Source organism: Hyla sarda, chromosome 3 (genome assembly GCF_029499605.1).
Source record: "Hyla sarda isolate aHylSar1 chromosome 3, aHylSar1.hap1, whole genome shotgun sequence".
Lineage (NCBI taxonomy): Eukaryota > Metazoa > Chordata > Amphibia > Anura > Hylidae > Hyla > Hyla sarda.
In genome coordinates, this window is record NC_079191.1 from 272,117,441 (window position 1) to 272,130,926 (window position 13,486).

At 49.9% G+C, this 13,486-nt stretch overlaps 1 protein-coding gene across 4 annotated transcripts in view; it reads right to left on the reverse strand.

Moving 5' to 3' along the window:
• The window catches only part of HEBP2 (heme binding protein 2), a 32,035-nt gene extending 24,481 nt beyond the window's left edge, over positions 1–7,554 (reverse strand). Inside the window, exon 1 of one of the 4 annotated variants that reach the window (XM_056566660.1) lies at positions 7,489–7,554. The gene's annotated coding sequence lies outside the window, so the exon portion shown is untranslated. Of the gene's footprint in view, positions 1–4,530; positions 4,618–5,343; positions 5,500–5,537; positions 5,741–7,488 lie in introns of those variants that run through there. The other 3 variants (XM_056566659.1, XM_056566658.1, XM_056566662.1) reach the window with 3 other exon arrangements.
• Between the last annotated feature and the right edge of the window lie 5,932 nt (positions 7,555–13,486).

Here is a 13,486-nt window from a genome sequence, read left to right on the forward strand (position 1 = left end):
TTTATTTTTTGGTAGTGTAGTGTTTTTAGGGTACAGTCGCACGGGTGGGGGTTCACAGTAGTTTCTCGCTGGCAGTTTGAGCTGCGGCAGAAAATTTGCCGCAGCTCAAACTTGCAGCCGGATACTTACTGTAAACCTCCGCCCATGTGAGTGTACCCTGTACATTGACATTGGGGGGGAGAAACATCCAGCTGTTGCAAAACTACAACTCCCAGCATGTACGGTCTATCAGTGCATGCTGGGAGTTGTAATTTTGTAACAGCTGGAGGCACACTGGTTGTGAAACACCGAGTTTGGTAACAAACTCAGTGTTTTGCAACCAGTGTGCCTTCAGCTGTTGCAAAAGCTACAACCCCCAGCATGTACGGACAGCTGAAGGGCATGCTGGGTCTTGTAGTTATGCAACAGCTGGAGGCATAATATTTTGGCTGGGGATTGTAGTTATGCAACAGCTGGAGACACACTGGTTTGCTACTTAACTCAGTGTGCCTTCAGCTGTGGCAAAACTACAACTCTCAGCAGTCACCGACAGCCAACAGGCATGCTGGGAGTTGTAGTTATGCAACCAGCAGATGCACCACTACAACTCCCAGCATGCACTTTAGCTGATTGTGCAAGCTGGGAGTTGTAGTTATACAACAGCTGAAGGTACACTTTTCCATTAAAAAAATGTGCCTCCAGCTGTTGCAAAACTATAAGTCCCAGCATGCCCATAAGGGAATGCTGGGAGTTGTGGTGGTCTGCCTCCTGCTGTTGCATAACTACAGCTCCCAGCATGCCCTTTTTGCATGCTGGGAGCTGTTGCTAAGCAACAGCAGGAGGCTGTCACTCACCTCCTGCTGCTGCTGCTCCATGCCGCATCAGGTCAGTCCCTCGCCACCGCCGCTGCTCCTGGGGCCCCGATCCCAACACTGACGCCGGGGATCGGGGCCCCAGCACCCGGGGTCTTCTTCCCGCACCCGCTCACGTCCTCCGGAAGAGGGGAGGAGCGGGTTGCGGGAGTGACACCCGCAGCAGACGCCCTGATTGGTCGGCCGGTAAATCGGCCGACGAATCAGGGCAATTGTGAGGTGGCACCAGTGCCACCTCACCCCTGCTGGCTATGGCTGTTCGGGGCCGTCTCTGACAGCCCCGATCAGCCAGTAATTCCGGGTCACCGGAGACCCGATTGACCCGGAATCGCCGCAGATCGCTGGACATGGAGGGGGGGGGGGGCATAATGAACCCACCTGGGCGATATGCCGCGATGCCTGCTGAACTATTTCAGCAGGCATCGGGCACCGGCTAGCGGCAGGGGGCCAGGAACGGACAGGACGTACTCCTACGTCCTCGTCCTTAAGGACTCGGAAACGGGGGCGTAGGAGTACGTCCATTGTCCTTAAGGGGTTAAAGGGGTACTCGTGCCAGAAAGTTAAACATATTTGTAAATTACTTCTATTAAAAAATCTTAATCCTTCCTGTATTTATTTGCTGCTGAATACTACAGAGGAAATTCTTTTCTTTTTGGAATGCTCTATGATGACATCACGAACACACTGCTCTCTGCTGACGTTATTATAATAATAAGTCTTTATTTATTGTTGTCCTTAGTGGGATTTGAACCAAAGGCCCCAGCACTGCAAGGCAGCAGTGCTAACCACTAAGCCACCATGCTGCCCTTAGCATACATCTGCTATGTACGGTTGCTAAAATGGACAGAGATGTCAGCAGAGAGCACTGAGCTCGTGATGTCATCAGTGTTCCAAAAAGAAAGGAATTTCCTCTGTAGCATTCAGCAGCTAATAAATACTGGAAGGATTAAGATTTAATAGAAGTAATTTACAAATATGTTTAACTTTCTGGCACCAGTTGATTTAAAAAAGAAAAAAAAAGTTGTTTTTCCACCGGAGTACCCCTTTAACCCCTTAAGGACCAAGGACGTACAGGTACGTTCTTGGTCCTGCTCCCGTGATATAACGCGGGGTTACACGATAACCCCGCATCATATCACGGCGGGCCCGGCGTCATAGTGAAGCCGGGACCCGCCGCAAATAGCGCACAGCGCCGATCGCAGCGCCGAGCGCTATTAACCCTTTAGCCACATGCTCAGAGCTGAGCCGCGCGGCTAAAAGTTAAAGTAAAAGCTGCCGGTTAACTCAGCGGGCTGTTCGGGATAGCCACGGCGAAATCGCGGCATCCCGAACAGCTGACAGGACAGCGGGACACAGTGTAAATAAAAATAAAAATATATGGTATCACCGCGTGCGGAAATGTCCGAATTATAAAAATATATAGTTAATTAAACAGCTCAGTCAATGGCGTGCGCGCAAAAAAATTCCAAAGTCCAAAATAGTGCTTTTTTGTCACTTTTTATATCATAAAAAATGGTACCTATCAATGCAAAAATGGTACCGTTAAAAACTTCAGATCACGGCGCAAAAATGAGCCCTCATACCGCCCCATACATGGAAAAATAAAAAGTTATAGGGGTCAGAAGATGACAATTTTAAACGTATTAATTTTCCTGCATGTATTCATGATTTTTTCCAGAAGTCCGACAAAATCAAACCTATATACCGTATATACTCGAGTATAAGCCGACCCGAGTATAAGCCGAGACCCCTAATTTCAACCCAAAATCCCAGGAAAAGTTATTGACTCGAGTATAAGCCTAGGGTGGGAAATACCTCATCCCCCCATGTAATCATCCAGACCCGTCATTAACATCCTCATCATCATCCCCTTGTCATCATCACACACATCCCCCCTTCAACATCCCCTTATCATCCCACACATCCCCCCTTCATCATACCCTTATCATCCCACACATCCCCCCTTCATCATACCCTTATCATCCCACACATCCCCCCTTCATCATCCCCTTATCATCCCACACATCCCCCCTTATCATCCCACACATCCCCCCTTCATCATCCCCTTGTAATCATCCCACACACCCCCCTTCATCATCCCCACCCCCCTTCATCATCCCCACACCCCCCCCTTCATCATCCTCTTCTCATCATTCGCCCTCAGTGGTCTTCAACCTGCAGACCTCCAGAGGTTTCAAAACTACAACTCCCAGCAAGCCCGGGCAGCCATCGGCTGTCCGGGCTTGCTGGGAGTTGTAGTTTTGAAACCTCCGGAGGTCCGCAGGTTGAAGACCACTGCGGCCTTCAACATCATCCAGCCCCCTCTCACCCCCTTTAGTTCTGAGTACTCACCTCCGCTCGGCGCTGGTCCGGTCCTGCAGGGCTGTCCGGAGAGGAGGTGGTCCGGTGAGGAGGTGGTCCGGGCTGCTATCTTCACCGGGGGCGCCTCTTCTCCGCGCTTCCGGCCCGGAATAGAGGCGTTGCCTTGACAATGACGCAGAAGTACGTTGGCAATGAACGCACCTCTGCGTCGTTGTCACGGCAACGTGACTATTCTGAGGCCGGGCCCGAAGCGCTTAGAAGAGGCCTCCCCGGTGAAGATAGCAGCCCGGAACCACTATCCCACCGGACCACCTCCTCTCCGGACAGTCCTGCAGGACCGGACCAGCGCCGAGCGGAGGTGAGTATTCAGAACTAAAGGGGGTGAGAGGGGGCTGGATGATGTTGAAGGCCGCAGTGGTCTTCAACCTGCGGACCTCCGGAGGTTTCAAAACTACAACTCCCAGCAAGCCCGGACAGCCGATGGCTGCCCGGGCTTGCTGGGAGATGTAGTTTTGAAACCTCTGGAAGTCCGCAGGTTGAAGACCACTGCGGGTGGGGGAGTTCACTCGAGTATAAGCCGAGGGGGGTGTTTTCAGCACGAAAAATCGTGCTGAAAAACTCGGCTTATACTCGAGTATATACGGTAAGTAGGGTATCATTTTAATGGAATGGACCTACAGAATAAATATCAGGTGTCATTTTTACCGAAAAATGTACTACGTAGAAACGGAAGCTCCCAAAATTTACAAAACTGCTGTTTTTTTTTCAAATTTGTCGCACAATGATTTTTTTCCCCGTTTCACCGTAGATTTTTGGGCAAAATGACTGATGTCATTACAAAGTAGAATTGGTGGCGCAAAAAATAAGCTATCATATGGATTTTTAGGTGCAAAATTGAAAGAGTTATGATTTTTTAAAGGCAAGGAGCAAAAAACGAAAATGCAAAAACGGAAAAACCTCCGGTCCTTAAGGGGTTAAGGACCAGAGCGTTTTTTGCACATCTGTCACTTTAACCCCTTAAAGGGAAGGTCTCACCAAATTTTGACATTTTTTTTTAGAGGTTTAATAAATTTTTCACATTTTTAGAATATTTTTGCTAATATTTTTAACATTTTGTATTTGTCACAAAATATGAAAAATTAAAAAATAACTTGTCATATTTCCCACCAGCAGAGGGAGCTAACATGAGGAATCAGATGAATAGAAAGGAATTGCTGTAAAATGTGTACTTGCTTTCCTGCAAGTCACTCTTGTGTCTCTATGCAAATAGAGCGGGGGATGGGAATATGTAGTCCACTAGCCAGAGCCATTTTGTCAGTGATTGATAAATGCAGACTACCAAAAGTCTCTCACACACTTTTCTGCTCTAACTTTTCCTCACTGCCTGCTCCTCACTCCCTGCCCGCTCCTGCGCTCCTCACTGCCGCCTCCTCCACTCCTCACAGCCGCTCCTCGACTCCTCACTGCCCGTTCCTCAACTACCCGTTCCTCACTGCCCGCTCCCCTCTGCCCGCTCTTCCACTCCTCAGTGCCTGCTCCTCACTACCCACACCTCCCTGCAGGCTCCTCACTGGCCGCTCCTCACTGTCTGCAAATGGCTGTCCAGGCATACTGGGAGTGGTAGTTTTGAAACAGCTGGAGGCACAATGGTTGGGAAACACTACTCTTAATGTCGCAAAACTACGACTCCCAGCATGCCTGAACAGCCTTTTGCTGTCCAGGTATGCTGGGAGTTGAAGTTTTGCAAAAGTGTTTCCCAACTAGGGTGTCTCTAGATGTTGCAAAACTACAACTCCCAGCATGCCTGGACATCAAAAGGCTGTCCGGGCATGCTGGGTATTGTAGTTTTGCAACAGCGGTAGGCACAATGGTTGGGAAACACTGCTCTAGATGTTGCAAAACTATGACCCCCAGCATACCTGAACAGCCTTTTGCTGTCCAGGCATGCTGGGAGTTGTAGTTTTGCAACAGCTGGAGGCACCCTGGTTGGGAAACACTAGTGTGAAGGCAGCACACTGTTTGGAGAAGTGTTTCCCAACCAGCGTGTCTCCAGATGTTGCAAAACTACAACTCCCAGCATGCCCGGACAGATTTTTGCGGTCGGAGCATGATGGGAGTTGAAGTTTTGAAGTTGAAAACTGCTTTCATCAACCCCCTCCCTCCTCCTCACCTCGGCTTCTGTGAAGTTCCACCTTGCATCTGTCTTCCCTGGTATCTTGCTTGGAGGCAATAAAACTATACAGCCGGCGCCGGCCGTGAAAGAGAGGCACATGATGAGGTCACAGCACTGTCGCTCCCACGGCCAGTACAGTGTATGGGCGCCGGGCTGAAAGAATATTTATTGCCTGCAATTTAACAGAATACCGGGCGGGGAAGACAGAACCTGAGGCGGTGAGAAGGATGGGGGAGGTGTGGAGGAGACGAGGAGGGAAGAGACAGATGGTGGGAGAGTGGTAACCGGGCTGTCAGTTATGCGTGGCTTAGCCGCGTGGAGATGACAGCCCGGTGACCACAGCTGAGGGGATTGCCTGCCAGGAGGTTCGGGAGCCGCTGCTTCCGGACTTCAATAACATGGCGCTGCTCCCTCAGCTCCCTCTCGTGATGGACACCTGCTCTGTTCTGCGCATGACATACATGCGCAGAACAGGGCATTTTAGTCCCAAATGTTCCCCTATGAGACGGGCTCCGACTGGACTTTCCTATGTCCAGGGACTGCCGTAGAGCAGCTGTGAAGGTGTCGTTAAGTGACGTCATCACAGCTATTCTAGTAATGGCAGCCCCCAGTAAAAACTTTATAAGTGAATAAAATTTTAAATACATTACATACACAATAAATACTCAAACCTAAATAATATTACATGACAATTGTATTGATATATTTAAAAAAAAAAGTGACAGTCCCTTTAGGACGCAGGGTTTTTCAGTATATGCACTTTCGTTTTTTCCTCCTTACCTTTTAAAAATCATAACCCTTTCAATTTTCCACCTAAAAATCCATATTATGGCTTATTTTTTGCATCAGCAATTCTACTTTGCAGGGACATTAGTCATTTTACCCAAAAATTCACGGCGAAACGGAAAAAAAAAATCATTGTGCGACAACATTGAAGAAAAAACGCCATTTTGTAAATTTTGGGGGCTTCCGTTTCTACGCAGTGCATATTTCGGTAAAAATGACACCTTATCATTATTCTGTAGGTCCATACGGTTAAAATTAGGGATGCACCGATATATCGGCGGCCGATACATATGGGCCGAAAATAGCTATTTCGGGGAAATGCCGAGACAACAAAAAATGTGCCGATAATGACCCACCTCCCCTGCCCGCCCACAGCACAAGTTACAAACACTGCCAGTGGCAGAGGCACTTGTGGGGGGTGCAGGGGGGGCCGGCCGCATCGGGCGCAACATCTGGGGGGTGCGCTCTCCGGGATAGGAATACTTCTTTTTATGTGCCCGGGCCGGCTCCCGTGTGTGGCTGCAGGCGGGGGCTGGCCAGAGCATATAAAACCTAATACTGTATACTAAAAACCAGGGGGCCTCCAGCTGTTGTGAAACTACAACTCCCAGCATGGCAAAGTCTGCCCGGGCATGCTGGGAGTTGTAGTTTCACAACAGCTGGAAGCCCCCTGGTTTTTACTATACAGTATTAGGTTTTATATGCTCTGGTCGGCCCCCGCCTGCAGCCACACAAAGGAGCCGACCCGGACACATAAAAAGAAGTATTCGGGGGGCGGAGCCTAGCCGCGGATAGGAATGGACGCGTGAGCCTGCTGCTCTCTCGTCTGACCGGAGAATCAAGCCTTCTAACTACCTGATTTTCCCCTACAAATGGTCAAATACGGCAAACTTGTACCTCGAAACCCTGGAGAGTCGCCCAAACCGGGTAGGAATCAGGCTGATATGTCGAAATTCTTCAAGAAAAAGGGCGGTGTATCTCAAGCTCGGCAGGCCAAGATGGCGCATGAGACTACCCCACTCAGAGACCCAGGAGACGACTGTGAGGCCGAGAGTGAAGCCGAGGAGGACACGTCGGCAGTTCTTACCCAGCAATTCCTGAATTCCTTCATGAAAAAAGCCTTACCTCAGGCGTTGAAACCGGTCCTGACTGAACTAGCAGAGATAAAGTCTGAAGTATTGGGGATTGGTCACAGGACCGAGGCCTTGGAGTCTGCATGCGCAACCCTCTCTGTGCACTCAGCTGCTATGGCGGATTGCACGTCACTCCTGGAGACCCACCTGAATTCCACCTACACTCTCATAGAAGACCAGGAAAACCGCAGCCGCCGGAAGAATATAAGGCTAAAAGGCTTACCGGAGTCCTGGGCAGCGGAGGCGCTCCGGAATGTTGCGGGTGAGATTTTCGCCGGCCTGTTGGGCCCTGATAGAGCAAAAAAAGTGGTCATTGAGAGGATTCACAGAGCCCTCAAGCCGAAACCGAAGACGACTGATCCCCCCCGGGATGTGATATGTGGGCTACTGTCCTATGTGGACACTGAGGACATCCTCCGGGCCGCCAGGGAAAAACGGCCGATTAGCTATGGGGAAGCTGACATCGCTCTGTACCAAGACATAGCCCCATCTACGCTGGCAAAAGGCGCCTTCTACGGCCGCTTCTGGAAAAGCTGAGAGAGAGGGATGTCCAATATGCGTGGCTATTCCCATTCGGCCTGTCCATTAACTTCAAGGGCAGGAGACTCACTATCCGGGCGCCATCTGACCTAGACCGAGTTTGGCCTATCCTGGAGATGGAACCGCTGGACATACCCTCCTGGCTCCCGGTGTCAAATCTAACCCAGCTACCTCCCCTGCCGAAACCGGAGGAATGGAAGATCGTCTCCCGCACCAAAGGCAATAAGCACAAGAAGACTCCTGTTAAGGATGGTCCCCCCGCCACGCTGACCTGCTGAGGGAGCACAGTGAGTCTTTTATTCGCCCCCTCTACGTGAGGGCTTTGAGCTGTCCTCTCCCCCTGATGAGGATCATCTGCTATTGATTAACCCCACAGTTACCTTCCATTTTCTGGACATGTTCGGCAGTGCGCTGTGTGCTTAACGTTTTACCCCTGGTGGCACCGGTGACGAGATACTGTAATTCATGAGTCCATTACTCCCCGACACCCCCCCCCCCTCCCCCCTCCTCCTATGCTAGGATGTAGCAGCCCTGTATGATCCTATTCTGAACTCTGTAGCAACATGGAACTGCTTTGGAACACTTAACCCTAGGGTTTCCCACTCTACGGATGCTTGTTTACCTCACTCCCCTCACCCACTGCTTGTGATGTTTCTGCTACACCATACATAGGACCTGAACTCCCCCCCCTCCCTTCCCCTCTTACCCCCCCCCCCCCTCCCCTCCCACCCCCCCCCCACCTTTATTTTATAACACTCTCTTCGCAGACGCTTCATCCTACAGGAGGACTTTGCATCGATTCTCTTCGCTGGACTCCCTTCCGGAACTTTCCCTGAACCTTCCCAGATCTGGACTTCCCCTCTGGAGGTGGTCGGCCCCATTCCTCCCTACAATGGTGTTTTCCTCAACCCCATTCACTGCCTTATTTTCTTTTCTTTGCCTGGCTTATCAAATCCTTATTTCAGTACCTTGCGTTACACTGTATTTGTATTTTGGAATGCATTCCCCTCCCACCCCTCCCCATCCTCCCTTCCCTTCTCCTCCCTCCCCTCTTCTCTCTCTCTTTCCAGTCCCCGCCCCTCCCCCCCCTAACCCTCTCCCCTCACTGCTTTTCCCTCCTTTCCTTCTCCCTTTGCTTCTCCATTACTTCCTACTTTCTTTCCTCTTGCTTCTTGCCCCTGCTCTGGATATATGGACTTGTGCATCCTTGTTGCTCCTATAGGGTTCCACTCACTGTTTGACACACGTTAGTCATGTTGTCATGTCAGCCTAAGTTTTAAGTTTTAAGTATCTGCCTTTGCTTGACCGTTTCAGTGTGAAAAGGCTTGGTTCTCTGGTACACTCAGACTAGGTCTTGTTGTACCCCCCCCCCCCCTTTTTTCACTCAGACTTAGCCTCCTGGAGGTTCTTCTGATTGACATCCTACCTGATATACCTACCTGATCTATTCCCCCCCTCTTTCCCCCCCCCTCCCTCTCTCTCGTCCCCCCCCCTCCTCCACACTTGCTTATTTCTTCACTTTCTCGCTTCCTTACCTCTCCTCACTTACGCTCCCTTTCCCTCCCCCCCCCCCTCTTCACCTCCCCTCTCTTTGTATACTCTCCATCCTCTACCGCCAGTTGTGTTAGTTGTGTAAGTATCAAAATGTCAGACATCAACTAAGTGTCATTCAATGTGCGGGGGCTGAACATCCCTGAGAAGCGCCACCATGTTGTGGACCACCTCAGGCGTCTTCACACCTCCATTGCGTTCATTCAGGAAACACACTTTAAAAGAGACAGGATACCCGGGCTCCCAACCCGTTACTTCTCACAATGGTTTCACTCATGCCATGGCTCCTCGGCGTCAAAAGGGGTATCTATAGCCTTTAGCTCATCCCTGCCAGTAGAGATACTCCACCAGCATACAGATTCTGAAGGCAGGGCGTTGTTTCTTCGAATTCGATTATTTAACTTCATTTATACACTTGCGAACCTTTATGCCCCGAATCACGCCCAGGTGCCATGGCTCATTAACACGTTGTCCGCTCTTAAAGCCTTTTCGGAGGGTCCCATCATCATTGGGTAGGACTTAAATGTTGTTTTAAATACTTGTTTAGACTCTTCGTCTAAGACCTGTGGTTTATGTCAGAAGCTGCTGTCTAGGTTGCACTCTAAACTTGCTGATTTATCCCTCATAGATCCGTGGAGGCTGCATAACCCTTCCGTCCGTGACTTCTCTTTTTTCTCCTACTCGCATAAGACATATCAACGCCTCGACTACCTACTGATGCATACCTCTCTGCTACCAACAGTAAGTGGCGCTAGTATTGGGGTGATTGCGGTCTCAGATCATGCCCCTGTTTCCTTGTCTCTGTCACTCTCTACCCTCCCTGCCCCTGTGCCCACCTGGAGGCTCAATGAAACCATCTTAGAGAACCCTTCAGCCCTCTCCGACCTTACGGAACACCTCAAATTATACTTTCATACCAATTGCATCCCCGAATCCTCCCCTCCTCTGGTGTGGGAAGCCCATAAAGCCTATATACGAGGCATTCTCATCTCCTGGGGCTCCAGGCTTAAAAAGTCCTATAGACAGAAGACTGACCGACTGTTGGCTGACATCTCAGATCTAGAGCGGCTTCATAAGAGATCTCAGGTTGAGGCCACTCTTTCTGATTTGAAACTCAAACGGGAACAGCTGCTGACCCATCTACATGCCCAGTCCTCTAAGGCCTACCTTCACCATAAACAAAAAATGTATTCCCATGGAGACATAGGAGGGAGACTTATGTCTTCCCTCCTTAAAAAAAGGAGGGCCAAGCAGCGTATATTGAGCATAAGAGACAGAGACGGGTTGGTCCACACTGAAACTCCCCTCATAGCTCGCACCTTTCAACAGTTCTACTCGGACCAATATAACCTCCCCGCACCCGCTGGGGCAGACTTGGCCTCGACTGTACCCTCAGCTCAGGACTCTTTCCTTGATGAGTTAACTCTCCCCCAACTAGATGGTTCCATGGCGGAGGGACTGCTCTCCCCGGTGACCGAACTGGAAGTCCGTAAGGTTATCAAGTCCTTCCCCCCTGGAAAAAGCCCGGGCCCCGATGGACTCCCCCTGTGCTACTATACTACATTCTTGGATCTCCTTGTACCCCATCTCACTGTCTCTTTTAACACTTTACTCGAGGGGGGCGCTCTCCCTCGACAGGCGCAGGAGGCGCACATTACTCTTATAGCAAAGGAGGAAAAAGATATAGAGGAGTGTGGTAGCTACAGACCCATATCCTTGCTGAACCTAGATCTCAAAATATGGGCCAAACTTCTATCCCTACGTATTAAAAAACTACTGCCCCACTTAATAGCCCAGGAACAGTCGGGTTTTGTCCCCGGCAGGGAAGGGAAGACTAACACTATTAAACTCCTCTCTTGTATACACTTTGCTCACTCTAAAAAACTCCCACTGGTCCTTCTCGGCGTAGACGCAGAGAAGGCATTTGACAGGGTCAGCTGGTCCTATATGAGAGCGGTCCTTCTTAGATTTGGTTTTCCTCCAGCATTTGTGTCAGCGATATTCACTCTCTATGCTAGCCCCTACGCTTCTCTGCGAATTAATGACTCCCTCTCCCCGCCCTTTTGCATAACGAATGGCACCAGGCAGGGGTGCCCCCTATCCCCCTCTCTTTTCATTCTGGTGGTGGAGACCCTGCTCCAGAAAATTAGGCAGATGCCTGAAGTTAAGGGATTCGAGACGCCAGGAGGGGAACTTAAGACGTTGGCCTTCGCTGACGATTTGCTCTTCTTATTGTCTGATCCCGAGGGGGGGCTCCCCTGCCTGGTCTCCTTATTCGAGAAATTTGGCACCCTCTACAATTTTAAAGTTAATGTGAACAAATCAGAGTTACTTAACGTCACGCTCCCTCCCACCACACAGGCTACCCTGCTAAATATCTCCCCCTTTCCCTGGGCCAAGTCCACCTTAAAATACCTTGGAGTGCATATAACCCCCACAATTACACACCTTTACGATGCTAACTTTAAGCCCCTCCTTACAGACACCCAGCAACTACTGACGGACTATGATAATCCCCTTATATCGTGGATCGGTAGGCGTAACGTTATTCAAACATATGTGGTTCCTAAGATAGTTTATAAATTGTCAATGCTCCCAATAGCACTCCCGCCCTTGTTCTTTTTAACCATGCGGAGACTCTTCTCCCGCTTTCTCTGGAAAGCCAAAAAACCCCGACTGGCTAGGTCATTGTTGGCTAGATCCCCCACCAGAGGAGGAATAGGTATGCCGGATGTCCAGGTGATATACAAGGCCATCCAACTGAGAAGGTGGATTTTTTGCCGTTCACCTTCGGAGTTCAGAGAGGACCTATGGTCCCGTTGGGCGTATGGTGCTAACTTCTTGCGCCACCTTTGGATTTCAGGGAGACGAAATTTCTCTCACTCTCACCCCTCACTCCTTTTCTTGGGCCTCTTCTCCGTGTGGTCTTCTCTCGCTCCTACTCTCTCTCCCCCGGCTTCTCCTTTACTTCCTGCTGTCCTCATCCCTGCTGTTCTAGACCGCATATCCCCCACGTATAGCTCTTTATGGGCCAAATTGAAGAACTACACAATTGCACAAGTATTCACGGACGGAAGGGTCCCAACCACGGAAGAGCTATCCTCCATGTTCCCCATGCAAAAGCTGTCCTTTCTACAACTGTCCCACCTTGCAGGGAATTTTGGAGTAAGGTGGGGCCCCTGAGACCCTTGACAGACTTTGAAATAGACTTGACGTCCCCCCCGAGAGGTATACATAAACTCTCCTATACCAAAAAATTCTGTTCCTCCATAGACAGCTCCTCTATTCCCAGTTACTTGATCTCCTGGGAAAAGGAACTGAATTTAGTGCTATCCACGGACGAGAGGAACTACATACTGAAATATTCCCACGGGTACTCTAGATGCGTCAGATTGAAAGAAATGCATTTTAAACTCCTATCCAGATGGTATAAAACCCCAGAGTTTCTCCACGCTCATGGCCTGGCTCCTTCCAAGCTGTGTTGGAGGTGCAATGACCACACAGGGACCCATACACATATCTAGTGGACCTGCCCGGCTATTCTCCCTTATTGGAGGGGGATAGAATCCAAAATCAGTAGTCTGTTTTCCATCCCCTTCAAAATACAGCCTGATATGGTACTTATTGGCAAGCCGACATTAGCCTTCCAGCCTCATAAACATAAATTATTAGCGCACCTCTTGTCGGCCGCCAAATCCTTAATTCCGCTAAAGTGGCTTAACTCCAGCCCACCCTCTGTTTCGGAGTGGGAGTCCAAGGTCCACCAGGTGTGCCGTTTTGAGGAGTTGGCGAGTAGATCTGAGAGAACCTATGGTTCCTACCGTGAGATCTGGGGTCCTTGGCTGTCTTTTGCCTCTAAACCTGGAGACGCCTGATTTGATTTGATTATGTTATATATTATTTGGCCGCTGGACCCTAGGTCTCACTACATTGTCCTAGATATGACCTCTTATTTTTCTGTTTTAACGACCATATGTAACTGTTGTTATTGACTGTTACCTTGCTGACATACGCTTCTACGCTTCTATGATGTTTGATATTTCTACTCTCGGTGCCATGGCAGGCCCAGAAAACGGCCGCCCTTAGGCCCTACATCCAATCCCCCTCCCCTTTCCCTCCTGTCCCCCTCC